Below are 15,295 nucleotides of genomic sequence, written 5' to 3'. Positions count from 1 at the left end.
GCTTTGCTGTACTGTTTATCTCACCTAAAAACGCTCCTTGATAAAGGTCCATTGTGAAGGACCGAAACGTCGGAGTTTGGTGATGCTATAATCTTTGACCTGCTGGCTTATATGAGTAATAAACCTTATCTGTTTTTTACCGAAAATCTGAGTTATTTTTGGATAAAGTGGCAAGTGCCTGTGTCTCTGCTTCAGAGAAACCACTTGTTATATATATATATATATATATATATAATATATAGTCAGTGTGCAACATTTTCAGGGGGCGAGTTTCTTTCTAAACATACCGTCTGGGGTGGTAGGGCTCTGTCTGTGCCACTGCCTTAAGTTATGTGGTGGGCACTGGGTTAGGAAGGTGGGCAGGCATGCGGGCAGGCTCCGTCCTGAGTGTAGCTCTTTCTGCGCGCTGTGCGGCGCCAGCGTCTCCGTCTGACGTCAGACGCCGGCGCAGCACTTTATAGTTTATACCCAGAGGCAGAGCACACGGCGCTGGCTGGTTCCCGGCTCCAGGCTCCACTGCACTGACAGGGGAGTGAGCGGCGGGCGGCGGACAGTAGTGCGCACAATTAAAATGTTTGTGCGCACACCTTTCAGGGAACATTGCCGGGCGCCCTGGCTGTTTAACAGAGGCGGACAAGCCGTGCAGCGCACCGGGCTGCTGCACGGCTTGTCCGCCTCTAGAAACGGCCCTGAACGGTACTTTAGCGCCTCAGTAATTTTGGGGGGGGGCAAGCTGCCCCCTCGCCCCCCCCCGTTCCGGCGCCACTGGATATTTTCAATGTTTTAGAGGTTATAGTTGTTCTACAAAGATGTTGGCGCTAACAACCTCATCCTCCCAGAAAGTATTTGTGAAATGTAGTATAGTAGAAAATGTTCCTCACCACATCCCCCATTACATTTCTACAAGCAGGTTGGTGTGCAGTAGCTACTCTGAGATTATTCCTTACCACTGGTAACAGAGGCATAGCTAGGTCTGATGGAAAATACACATCCCCCCCCCCCCCTTTCAAATTCTCTTTGATACCACTTTCAGACATGCAACACTGCAATTACCCAGCATTTTGAGCGCCGTGTTACCTTGCCGGGTGCAGTCTGACCCCCTTTCACATTGGGCAGCCAAAAACTGGGTTAAAAATGTCAACCAGTAATTTTCTGTATTTCTTCAGTGTGAAAAGTATTGCAAATCCTGGGTTGCCAACCCTGCTAAAGAGTAGGGTTGGCGACCCGGGATTTAAGACCCAGGTTGTTTTTCACACTGAACAAATTACTGGGTGGAACTGCTTGCCCTGGTAATTTGATGTTCAGTGTGAATGGGGTATGAATGTTTACACTGGTACTCAGGCAGACAAAGGAAATGCAAGAGAAAGGCTAAATACCAATATGACATTGAATACCACTTGCAGACACACACTGTTGTAGAATGGAAATTTTAAGGTAACAGCTTCAGGCTCCCAAACCCCCAGAAGAAATATGGACTTTGATACAGTAGCTGAGACTTAAATGTTATGATACCTAAAAATAAAAATGTATATATTAGTTTTAGTGGGTTATTTAGACCTGATCGCTGGGCCGCTAATTAGTAGAGTCCTGAGATCAGCTAGCCGCCACCCAGCAGTAAATGCTGCCCTGCCTGTGAAAAGCTTGCGAAAAAAATCACAGGCCTGTAATGAGTTACAAATCCACTCACCATCAAATGATTTTTTCAGTGTGTGCAGTCTGTGCGTAGCCCAGGACCTACTAAGCCAGTGTGCTAGAAACAGGCTGATTGGGGCCTGAGCTGACGTCACACACCCTCCCTGAAAATGCTTGCGTACAAGTGCATTTTCCCTGACACTCCCAGAAAATGGCTGGGTGACACCCACAAACATTGGCTTCATGTCAATAATCTTCTTCCTGAATAGCAAATTAAAGGGCAACCATTGTAGTTTATGTTGCCTTTTAATACATAATGCACATTATGTAACCAAATAAATAGAAATATACTGTATATAACATTACCATGATAGTATTAGCAATAGTAGTTTATAAAATAAAGAATTTCACGTCTGTAAATAATTTATCTTTTAAAAAGAAAGACTTGTAGCATATACTGTATATTGCCAAGCAACTACTCAATACACTGTACAATAAAGTGTTCATAATACAAAACAATAAAGAATATTCTAGTATTGTAATGCAGAGCTGGAAGAGCTTTTATAAAAGTGAGAATGCATACTTTTATTTTAAAACGTTTTTACTGTATTTTGTACATGACATTGTGACAGTGGAGTAAATAAAAAAAAATGTGCCCCTCCATCTGAAAAACATTCAGACACACTTCCCCCATGGTACCTGCTCTAGTCTTTATCAGGGTAACCCCCCTCTCTCTGGCCCCCAGCCACCATTCAGCACTACTGGTGTCTGTCACCTCTAGCCCCATTAAAAATGTCCTTCCCAAAATGGCTGCCTCCTCTAGCAAACATAATAATCAAACACTGTAGAGCAGTGACCATTTTGCAGTGCCATTTACAATAGGAGGTAGACATGTCAGGCTCCAGCAGCAGCAGATGGAGGATGGAAGGTGGGGGATCCAACTGACAACGAGGTACCAGTAGTAGCAAAAGCCCTCACAGACTCTTATTGAACACAAGTAACCCAGAACCTCCAAGTCACTATGGGGGCTATTGCTACTCCACTACATAGTGCCATAAATGTGGCCAATGCTATCAGTTTAGATACACAGTAGTCAAAGTGTTTTACCCTTGCAGCAGACATAATCCGTATCATAATTATTATATAAGTTATTTTATCCTGTTTCTTTAATACCACTTTCACATCACATTTGCCGGTCGGACCCTGGATTGAGGCTTATTTATTTATTTACAGTTTCTTATATAGCGAGCGCAGCATATTCTGTTGCACTTTACAATTGGAAACAACAGTGATTAAACAAACTGGGTAGATACAAACCGACATGGAGGTAGGAGGACCCTGCTCACAAGCTTACAATCTATAGGGACTTTCACATTAAAACCTTCTTACACTATATTCCAGGTCGAGTTGCATCGTTGATCGTCCTGAGTTACAGTATAAGGTTTGGTGCTTTCAAACAGCACCTCGACACAAGTCGACCTGGCAACAACTCAGCAATAACCTGGGCTTGAGGTGCGATGTGAAAAGGGGTATAAATAACCTAGAAAACATAGTGCCTGCATGAAGGGTCTCCATAAGAGGGGTACTATGGGTACATCTGTCCCAGGCCTTGCCACTCTAATAGAGAAGGAAGTGACTGGTCCACTCTATGGCAAAGTGTCGGCCCCCTTCTCTTATCACCACTGAGCCGTGGGTTGCCTGATACCTGTCAGCGGCAGCTTGAGGGATCCGGCGACTGCAGAGTCTGGGGAGGTGCGCTGGGATGCTGCTGCACTGACAGGCAGACAGGAGCTGCCTGAATGCTTAAGCAATAGACACACCCCGCGGCTGCATAGCACTGTGTCCCATTCACTGTGGCTAGCAGTGATCAGGTGGCTGCAGCTCTCTTTATTGTGTGTACTGTATAAAGGTTGCTTAGGAAGTATATGAACAGCCTTCATAGTCGTGACAGTGATTCAGAATCAGTTGGAGTCTCTGCATAGGTGAATCTCTCCTCTGCATGCTGGTCTCCAGCAGCTGAACTCCTGACCTCACTGACACTATGGAAACAGGAAGTGCTGCTGGAGGACCGTGCTGCTGCTGGCTAAAAATGGATTAATCTCTTTAACTCTGGGCTTGGAAAAGGCAGCGGAGGAGCAAGGTTGGTGGAGGTAGGTGGGGGGTCATAGCTTAAGTAAATATATATTATTTATAGGGATAGGGGTACAAGTTATATAGTGATAACTTACATCTTAAATATAGAAATTATGGGGTTCAGGTAGCACAACTTAAATAAATATACAAGGGGCATGTAGCTTAAATGAAAGCACACAATTTTCAAACAAAGGAGACAGGTGTCACACATTATATATGGGATGTCAGTCCCGACAGATCTGGCAGCAAGTATAATGAACACGCTGCCTGATCCATCTGCAGACATATCTACTAATGTATACCCAGCTATAGACTGCGCCGCTGACAAGAAGGGAAGGGTGGAAGATAATTTTGTAAGGGCATGCAATGGCATACTTTATTACAGTATATGGAGTCTGAATATATTTGTCTTACTTTTAAGTCCAGGGAGTCTGAATATATTTGTCTTACTTTTAAGTCCAGGGACCTCCAATTTCTTATAGCAACTTTGCCTGCAGGTGTTATCTTCTGGGAGACACCAGCTACTGATTGTAAGGTGCTGGAGAATGAAACAGCAACTTCAATGTTATCAATAAATGCCATTGCCATACACAGGTTACATATAGAATTGTAATACTATTATTCTCTTAGTAGATATACATACTGTAGGTTTTATATTCTTCCATTCTAACATACTACGAGTACATACTACTTCAGTTCTGTCTTCTTCTTCTACCTCTGGGTTCTGACTTCTGTTTTTCTTCTGCTTTTGCTATCACTGTCTAGACTGACCAATCAGCACCTCTAGCATCTAATCTTTATGGGGATGAGACATTACAGTTAGATCTTGTTCTTCACAATATAGCAGCTGGAGGAAAATGGAAGATGTGTTTATAGCACATAGTACACTGTTGTACATGCATTGGCATACGTATAATGGGTACAGGGTGTATACCCAGCACCCATATAATTATACTTAGCCTTCCAGAGTCCTGTGGCGGCCAGTACTGGTAAAGCAAACACTAGGAAAAAGGTGCAGTGGTATTTTTTGTAGTGATTCTCACATGCAGAGTAGACTAACACCACCAGAATCTACAGTGCTGTGACCACTGACAGAGATAAGGGGGCGCACGAGGACCTGTACACAGGGGCACATTATGAGAGGCCTAAACTCTCGTAATCTTCCTGTGTACATGGTCAGGTCACAGGTGGCCAAGATAAACCTCTTTGACAGTATATCTATGGAACAATGCCATCTTAATTCAAATTTTATTTAAATCATATTAACAATGTCTTCATTATCAAACATGAACATATTGAGCAGTATCTAATAGTCTGCGACATTCAGATTGTAGGTTGTAAATATAATAGCCAGTGATTTCAGCAGCCATTGAGGATGCTGGCCGAACTCGGAGGTTTTTAAAGGGGCAATCACTTACGAGGCAAAACCATGCCTTGTAAAGGACTGCCCTTTGGGAAAAAAACTCAGAGTCAGGCCAGCACCCCGCATGGCCGCGGCTATTACAGCCGTATGACTTCTTCACGCTAGCCCGCATTGCAGAGTGGGGAAACAACCAAACAATTTTCTACAGGTCTATCCTTAAAAGATTTGAGATAAAATGCTGTTCTGCTGCATTCAATGCCACTTTATACATCGGACTGTTTTTAAGTGTTTGCTCATTTGTATTGCATGGTTAGTTCTAAACAAAAATGTGGAGGTCCCCATGAAATTATAGGGTTCTAAAGGTTACCAAATGCCTCCTAAAGAACTTTAAAAGTAAATTCTTTATGACCATCTGCTAACCAAGGGGCAGATTCATCCCCATCTCCGATGGTGGGGGTTTGCGGATGCGTGATTTGATTCACCGGGGCTCTCGCTGCATGAGTGACAGACAGGGGGCGTTTCAATGGGCCCGCCCAACGCTTCATGGGAATGCCCACAAAAAGGGTTGGCATGCCAATAGAAATGCTGGGTGGGCCTGTCAGAATGCAGGTGCGCCCATAGTAATGCTGGGTGGGCCCTTAAGAATGCAGGCGTGCCACTGCCTGCTTAATGCTGGCGAATTAAGTCACATGATGTCAGTGCCTGCCCCCGATTCGGCTGAAGCGTTCATCTGAACAGTAAGTCCTGGATACTTTTCAGAACAAACAAACAGAGGAAAAATCATTCGATGGTGAGCGACCACTCATCTGTGCGGCTGCATGTCAGAGGATCTGTAAGCGTACACATCCGCTCATATGGAAGCGATGGGATTCGGGCGGTGGGATGGCTTGTGTTCGGAGGGACAGCGGGGTGTCAGTGCGGCATTTAACTGCTCGTTAGGGAGTGAATATATGGAGCCTAGTGAGCAGGTCTGAATTCCCCCCCCCCCCCCCGAAACAGATATTGAAATATATTATTTTTTTAAAGTGAACATTTTCCTTAAGATACATATAGAAACTATATTTAGTCATTGAAATAAATAAACAGTTGCTAAGAACTAAATACACAATAATGGCATTTATATCTAGAATTAAATCTACTAGTTACCAAAAGGAAAATATGTTTCATCCAAAGAAATAGCTCTGGGCTACTGCACAGTGTATTAAGTAATAACTGCGTATTTGAAGAAAATTTCACAGAAAATTAATTATGTTTTGAGTACAGTAATTATAATGTAATGGTTATTTTTACAAGCAGAGGGCTTCTTATAAATTATCGTATATATATTGCTAAGGAAGGACAATTGGATTAAACATACCCCTTTAATCCACACAAAGCAATGGCTGAACCAATAAAGGTAATAGGTTATACAGAGTATTAATGTACCAGCAACATTGGTCTCTTGTTTTGCTGCAGTAGGTTTCATAATCAAATCTGTCTCTGCCATTGGGCAGTGGCTGATAGCCATCTGAGGTCTTGAACCTTTGTTCACGGATCACCTGACTCTTGTTTATCATATAAGGGGAGTTGTATCAAACCTTGGAGAAAGACTGACTACCAGCAAATCAGTTTATAACTGCCAGTTTACAGGCTGTGATTGGGAGTAGCTAATAATGGGGCAGATGTATTAAGCCTTAACAAGAGATAAATTCAAGTGTGATAAGGAGAGATAAACGTCCAGCCAATCAGCTCCTTACTGACTTTTTTCAAACACAGCCTGTAACATGGCAGTTGGCAGGTGATTGGCTGGACGTTTATCTCTCCTTATCACCCTTGCATTTATCTCCTGTTAAGGCTTAATACATCTGCCCCTATGTATCTCTCTCCACAATGTTATACATCTCTCCCTGATACAACTACACACAGTTGTATTTTTAAAACTCAATTTATTATTCCCAGGGTTTTCTAATCACACAATTGTCTTTTCCTCTTCTTAATCCAATGAGCTAGTTAAACTCTTGTAGTGGTTTGTAACATGAACTCACTCGGTTAAGTTGGGTACATGTTAGATCATTTATTTTTTTAATGATTTTGTTAATTCCAGAAGGTCACAGTGAAAAAATATTCAAATCATCCAGTGTGTACACACCACAGTATGTCGCTGATGATGCACAATCCCGAGCATCATCAGCGCCTTCTTCCACTGTGTGCACCTCAGCTGGAGGACACCACTAATGAGGGCCATGCTGCCACTGACATCGGTCAGTAGCTCCCAGCATCAACAAGTGTGTATCCAATGGTAGCTCTCTGGCCAGGTCCTGCCACCTGCAATGTCATGCTGATACAGTATGTACGCAGCTGAACTCATGCCACTCTTACCTGTGTGTACCAAACTTGTCCTTGTCTATATCACTACTGGATTACCTATGAACTTTAGTAGTCCTATGATCCACTGAATTGCAATTATTTCTGCAGGTTGAAGTTACTGGTTCCCGATTCCTTAAACTTCAGCAATTTCATTCTCTCTGTGATACTGTTTCACTGGCATTTTGTCTAGATATGCTTTATTTTATTTATCATATTTCATAAACAATGACAACTTATGCAGTTATGTGATAGTTTTGCCCAAATATTTTTAAGCCCCCTACATATTTCTCCCCTTCAGAAATAAAAGTCGGTGAAAACTTTTTAAGTGTGTGCAGTCGGACTTGCATGCGTGGTGGCAGCCATTTGCTCCTGAAAAGGGCATGGTCTGCAAAAATGGGGCAGGGGTTTGCGGAAATGCCCCCACTTTCATCACTGGCCTCCCTGGTTCCATGAATATATGCTGTGTGCATGCCCAAACTATCTATTCACCTAGAGCAGAAAGTGACAGGAGTGTCTCCCAACCCCGGCCCCCCTTCTCTGTTGTCCATGGGTAGGACGTAGGGAGTCCCAAAAATATGGATCTGTCCTGGGACAGTTGGGACACATGGGGTGGTATAGCTTGCAGGAGTCCAGAAACAGGCCCTTTATTCCTGCATGGACTATTATCATGTGTAAAATATGCCTAGATAATTAATTCAGTCATATTCATTTTCTATGTCTATGAATGTGTCTCAGATTTTCCCTATTATGTGCCCTTAAGCTAATTTTATTGTTATGTCACTCTAAACTATTTAAACAATTCTTTATTGCTAAGTTTGCATAAACTATACTTCCAGCTATGTTGGAGTTGTATGGTTTTATTGGTAAACATTTGTCAATACATGCTATTTTCCAAAGCCTAGGAGGACTACTGTAGGAAAAGACAACAGTCTAAAGCACTATAACACCGTACTGTCTGAGCATTCACAAAAGGAGATTTTTTAACCCTATTTTAGCGATCACTGTTAATAAGCACATACAGGGGTAATTCAATTGCATGTTTATTTTCCCCACAGTTGCATGGTTTTGCTATTCAGTTGCAGGGCTGAAATGAGAAGCAATGATTTCCATAGTAATCACTGCATATTTTTCACGCCATACTACTGTAGATTGAGTTTGATTATCAGTTTTAGGAAATATAACCAGGTCTTGCTCTGGCACCCCAGAGGCACTCAAAGCTCTGAGGACTAATTAAGCAATTCAAAGTTTTCCAAGTTTCTTAATTAGTCTGTTATTACTCATTTTTCCAGCATCAATATCTAAACTCCTGCAGCAGTGGTGTGTGTGTGAGTGTGTTATTCAGTATGTGTGAGTGTGCATGATTGTGTGTGTGTGTGTGTGTGTGTGTGTGTGTGTGATACCCCATCATGTGGTTGATTTCCCACTAGGCACATGAGGCAGGGGAGGCTGGGACAGAAGAGTGGAAGGAACACAATACACACCTAGGCAAGCCTGCAAGTCATCCTACAGCACGACTAAGTGTATTTGCTGGTAAAATAGGTTTGAATCAAACCACACAGCATTTTAAAATGCTCAATACAGCATTGTGTCTCCCCTTCTCAAAAATACATATTAACCCCTTCCCGACATATGACGTACATTTACGTCATATGTCGGTTGAGGGGGAATCAAGCCAGCTCACGGAGTGAGCTGGCTTGAAAGAGAGCAGGTAATGGCTGTATATTACAGCCAGGTCCCTGCTCTCACGGCCACGAGCGGCGAGTTCGCCGATCGTGGCCGTTTAACCCTTTAAGCACCGCGGGCAAAGCGACCGCAGTGCTTAAATAGCTGATCGGAGGGGGGGCGCCCCCCTCCGGCGCCGATCGGGGCCCCCCGCGGCGAGATCGGAGGGTGCCGATCGGTTGCCATGGTAGCCAGGGGTCTAATGTAGACCCCTGTGCTGGCCGTGTCAGTATTCCTATTACATCCTGCCTGAGGCAGGATGTAATAGAAAGTGCTGAAAATCACTACGTTCAGCCATAGAGCTCTATGGCTGAACCTAGTACAGGCGATCGCGCCCCCTAGTGGTCAAGTACACTAGGGGGCCTTGTAGTAAAAGTAAAAAAAAAAAAAAAAAAAGTTTAAAAATAAAAAAAAAATAAAAAAATATTAAAAGTTCAAATCACCCCCCTTTCCCCATTTCACAAATAAAAATAAATAAAAAATAAAAAAAATAAACATATTTGATATCGCCGCGTTCCTAAAAGTCCGATCTATTAAAATATAACATTAGTTATCCCGCACGGTTAAAGGCGTAAACGGAAAATAATTCCAAACGCCAAAACTACGTTTTTTGGTCGCATCGCGTACCCAAAAAAAAATAACTAAAAGAGATCAGAAAGTCGCCCATATCCCATAATTAAATTAATTAAAAAGTACACTTCAGCCCGCAAAAAATGAGCCCTCACCCAGGTCCGTAGGTGGAAAAATAAAAAAGTAATAAGCCGCAGAACATGGCGACGCGACGCAAATTAGAAAAACCGTAAAAGTTGCGATTTTTTTTTTTAGTGGTAAAACATAACGAAAACTATATAAGTTTGGTATCACCAGAATCGTAACGACCCATAGAATAAAGATAACCCATCATTTTAAACGAACTATGAACTCCAAAAAAACCGTAACCAGCGCAAAATTGTGGAATGGCGTTTTTTTTTTTTTTTACCCCACATTGAAGTATTTCCTGATTCCCCAGAATATTATACGGTATAGTAAATGGTACCATTACAAAGTACAACTTGTCCCGCAAAAAAAAAGCCCTCATGTGTCTATATAGCCGGAAAATTAAAAAAGTTACGCTTATTTGAACGCAAGGAGGAAAAAAAAAAAAATTAACATAAAAGGCAATGTCGGGAAGGGGTTAAGGTCAGTCCTCTCCTCTGTGTCTTCGCTTTTCTTTATTTTCTCTGTCTTCCCTGCTGCCCCTGTGGATTTGTTTCTTGTGAACACAGTGATGGAACCCTCCCCGCCCTCATCTGAACAGCAGCACAGATCACCCATATATATCTCGGTCCCCCTGGAGAAATGCAGTGTGAGCATGAACCAGCTGAACACTGAGCAGGTACCACAAGTGCTGCAGTCTCTCCCTTCCATGTGACAGAGCATCCTGACTGGTGAGCCCACCAACATTGGCACTGCAGAGCCCAATTGGGGTACGGTCTCCTGCTATAATGGTGTCCTGCTCCCCACATAGGCACACCACCACTAGGGTTGGGCTGCAGAACAAAGACCAGTCAGTGTGTCTTTCAGGATACCAAGCCTTTCCAGCAGCACTCCCATCTCTGTGAAACATCCCCCTGTTTCCTTTCAGTGCAGATCAATTGGTGGTTCTATAAATTTAAGCATGTCAATCACTTTGTGGTCAAATCCTTGCTGCAATCAGCATAGCAAAGGTACCTCAACACGTGGTGCATGCACAGTCTGCCAGTAATTTATATGCCTGAAAGGGTATTTCCATTTAACTCCAGATTGCGCGCAGTTACATTAACACACCCGTATTGAACTTTTCCTACATGAGTACAACCTGATATTTATTTATTAAAGGTAATTTCATGATTTACACAGTACTTAGTCATTCACATTGATACTTGCATATTTATCTGCATTGCTCATACAGTGGCACGGGAGGCACGTGATCCTCAAAATATCTGTTAAAAATGCCAGCGCCACTCACAGCAACTGTTGGGGTGCAATATGTAACTAAACTTCATTTTAATTATACTAAAAAAACTGTCACTGTTAGCGATACTGGCATTTTTAGCGGATATTTTAAGGATCGCTTAGCAACCTTGGCACTAAAAGTGTTAAGTAGCACTCACATATTTCACAGACACCTTAAAGTACTTGAATGGACACAATTAGCATAAATCTTAAATATGGAAAAAAGTGTGTGGTGCGCAAATCAACAGTGGCTGGCACAGGGCGGTCAAGCTCTAAAAAATACAATAGTAGGAAATAAAAGAATAGTGCCTGCGCTGGCTGTACCAAATAATTGTATCAGACATTTCTCAAAAAATTAAACAACAGTTTGTTAAAACACTCAAATGTAAGTAAAAATCACACTAGGCATACAAATGACTTAAAGTCCATATTGTGGGGTATATTAATCACTAGGATAGCGATTGTGCATGGAATGGCTGAGAATAATAAGGTGCTGAGAGATTATATTACCATCCTGGTCGGTCTGGAAGGTGTTTGTTTTACCAGATGTGGGATCACAGTCCTGGATGTGCCCTATTATGGGCAAGGGCTTGATCTCTCCCCTCAGAAGATTGTGTCCTTTGGAGACTGGGATTTAGGGATCATGCAGATATCCCAATTGCTGGAACTCCAGTTTTTTCCAGGGAGGACGTCTGTGGGTGGTAAACGGCTGTGTCCCTTGTTTTTGCAGCAAAGTTCAAAAGACCAGATTGTGGATGGGTCCCGTTTGGGGAAATACAGGGTCTCAGTCACCGGGTCTCAGCAGTACAATTGAGGTATATTTGGAAAGCTCAACGCGTTTCCCCGGATCTAACCTCCGGCTTCTTCAGGAGCAAGTGTATCAATGTGAGTTCCTGGCTCAATATTTATACCTAGGGACTAATTGTCCATAGCATACACCTGAGTGTGATTGCAATATAAAAACTTCAAATAACATGAGAAACGTCTCTAACTGTATTTAATAGTACATTTTACTTTGAGAAGGAGGCAGTCAAATTTGTGTAAATACATTTTTTAAAAAGGAAAAACAGTTTTAATCCAAAATTAGGTATTTCATTTGCGGTCATGTGACCCGGAAGTCACGTACATTATAATAAACCTTAATTTATGCAGCGAAACGCGTCAGGCACCTTGCACCAGCTACCCAATACCAGCTAACCTTGCCACCTACCATCTTTTGGGGATCCAGACCAGCCGCCACCGGATTACTTCACTTTTCAAAACAGACCATTTGAATTGGAGTCCTGAGGTAACACCCTCAAAACCAATTGTTGGACCTGCTTCAATGCCATCCTAAACAAGGATTAAAGAACCACATTTGGGACTACCTGCGGTAAATATTACTCATACCTTTATGTGAAGAGACTCTCTTTCTTCCGGAAACAGGCGACGTACATAGGAATGGACCCTATTCCCAGGCATTTAATCTCTGTAGGTGCTGGTGCATATGTTTTATGAATTAGTTTATTTTAAATTGTCTGTGCACTTTATACATTAAATGTGATATTGCTTTTACTTGACTTAGCGCTACTATTTTTTGTATATTTCTTGTCTATCCCAGGGGACTCTCAATCCCCCCCCCCCCCCCCCCCCTAGTAGCTGCTCCACACCTCAACCCATCACAGCGCCCATCTGGGTTGGTATTCAACCATTTGTGTGTGTTTTTGAGAAACGTCTGATACAATTATTTGGTACAGCCAGCGCAGGCACTATTCTTTTATTTAAACTTTAAATATACATGATCAGTGGCTGCTCGTACCTTATCGGGGGAGGGGGGCTGCCTCTGGCCGCAGCGGGGGTGCCGCAATTCAGGAACCCCCTCCCCTTGTCACCGCTGCCGCCTCTGCCTCCTCTCCCGTCCCTGGCACCAGTGCTGTGATGACAGGTGCCGGGACTGGTGCATGCGCAGTACAAACATGTGTATGTCAGCCCATAGAAGCAATCTTGGTCCCGGCACCTGTACTATACAAATAGCAGGCACTGGGTCCAGCACGTGCGCAGTACCGGTATAGGTACTGCACATGCGCAATTGCCATTTTTGCATGGCAGCCCGTACAAAGGCATCCTGGAGGGTGGGAACGCCTCCCAATGGGACTGCCTTTGTGTCTGGCAGGTCAGACTTCCAATTGGAAGTCACTGCCAGTCACAGTGAAGCCAGTGCACTCTCACAGACTGCATCTGGCTTCACTACAGTGGCAGATTTTACCTGGAGGGGCTGCAGCCCTGCAGCCCATAGGTAAAAAACGCCACGGTACATGATAAAACATTTAGATAGAATGGAGTGTCTTAAACCTTTTGATGTCTCAATCCTTTGTTCATTCTTTAAAGACTACCAATCAGGATAATGCCCTATCGCACTGCCATAGCATACCTCGCAACTTTTTTAAGTTAGGAATCGAGACCTGCTGCACCAAAGGCAAAGCGGGTGTAGCCATCGGGTGGGCGTGGCTTTGTGTACTGGAACATGGCCTAGACCCATAACCCCCATATTTTGGGGCTTGCGCAATGCGTCCCTGGCAGCCCAGCAGTCCCCAGCCCCCCTTTCTGCCCTCCATGCACTGTAGAGAAGCTGTGTGCAGGTGCACAGCATCCCTTCAGCGATCATGGCTGCTATGTAGAGCAGCGGGGATCTCTGGCACCCCCTGATTATGCCGCTGTAATCGGGACAGTTGGGAGGTATGCCATAGGGCCAGATGTATTGAGCTTGAAAAATGATAAAATGGAGAGTGATTAACAACCAATCAGCACCTAACTGCCATGTCACAGGTTGTGTTTGAAAAATGATAAATAAGAGCTGATTGGTTGGATGTTTATAGATCTCTTTTCACTTTTCAAGGCTTAGTACAGTTGTGCTCATAAGTTTACATACCCTATCAGAATTTGCGATTTTCTGACCATTTGTCAGAGAATATGAATGATAACTCATAAACTTTTCTTTCACTCATTGTTAGTGGTTGGGTGAAGCCATTTATTGTCAAACAACTGTGTTTACTCTTTTTAAATCATAATGACAACATAAACTACCTTAATGACCCTGATCAAAAGTTTACATACCCCAGTTCTTAATACTGTGTATTGCCCTTTAACATCAATGACAGCTTGAAGTCTTTTGTGGTAGTTGTGGATGAGGCCCTTTTTTTCTCAGATGGTAAAGCTGCCCATTCTTCTTGGCAAAAGCCTCCAGTTCCTGTAAATTATTGGGCTGTCTTGCACGAACTGCACATTTAAGATCTCCCCAGAGTGGCTCAATGATATTGAGGTGAGGAGACTGAGATGGTCACTACAGAACCTTCACTATATTCTTCTGTAGCCAATGACAGGTCAACTTGACCTTGTGTTTTGGATCATTGTCATGTTGGAACGTTCAAGTATGTCACATGCGCAGCTTCCGGGCTACTGAGTGCAAATTTTCCTCCAGTATTTTCTGATAACATTCTGCATTCATCTTGCCATCAATTTTGATCAAGTTTCCAGTGTGTTTGTAGCTCACACATCCCCAAAACATCAGCGATCCACCTCTGTGTTTCACAGTAGGAATGGAGTACCTTTCATCAAAGGCCTTGTTGACTCCTCTCCAAATGTAACATTTATGGTTGTGGCAAAAAGGTAAAACTTTGGTCTCATCACTCCAAATGTGTTTAGGCCTTATTGTAGTTCACTCGTTCTGACAAAATCCTTTTAGATGGACAAAACCATGTGCACTGCAGGTGGGGCAGATGTTACTTGTGCAGAGAGAATCAGATTTGGGTGGGGTTTTACTTCAAAGTGAGATCTATATTGCATTGTAAAAAATAAGCAGCCAGTATTTACCCTGCACAGAAACAAAATAACTCACCCAAATCAAAATTATCTCTGCACATTTTACATCTGTCCCCCTGCAGTGCACATGGTTTTGTCCATCTAAGAAGGATTTTGTCAGAAAGAATGAACTAAAATAAGGCCCTTTGTTCCAGAAGTTTTAAGGCTTGTCTCTGTGCTGTTTGGAGTATAGTAAGTGGGATGCTTTGTGGCATTTGTGTAGTAATGGCTTTCTTCGGGCGACTTGACCATGCAGCCCATATTTCTTCAAATGCCTCCTTATTGTGC

The 15,295-nt window shown here is 43.0% G+C and overlaps 1 long non-coding RNA gene across 1 annotated transcript in view; it reads left to right on the top strand.

Annotated features, from left to right (window-relative positions):
* The first annotated feature begins 3,681 nt into the window (after window positions 1-3,681).
* LOC146072442 (uncharacterized) overlaps window positions 3,682-15,295 on the top strand; it is a 33,491-nt gene continuing 21,877 nt past the window's right edge. The window contains exon 1 of the long non-coding RNA XR_014473130.1: window positions 3,682-3,782. This is a non-coding gene — a long non-coding RNA (uncharacterized LOC146072442). The remainder of the gene's footprint in view (window positions 3,783-15,295) is intronic.

Source organism: Crinia signifera, chromosome 4 (genome assembly GCF_055691185.1).
Source record: "Crinia signifera chromosome 4, ASM5569118v1, whole genome shotgun sequence".
Lineage (NCBI taxonomy): Eukaryota > Metazoa > Chordata > Amphibia > Anura > Myobatrachidae > Crinia > Crinia signifera.
The sequence above is the reverse complement of the archived record's forward strand: the minus strand, read 5'-3'. Positions and strand labels throughout refer to the sequence as shown.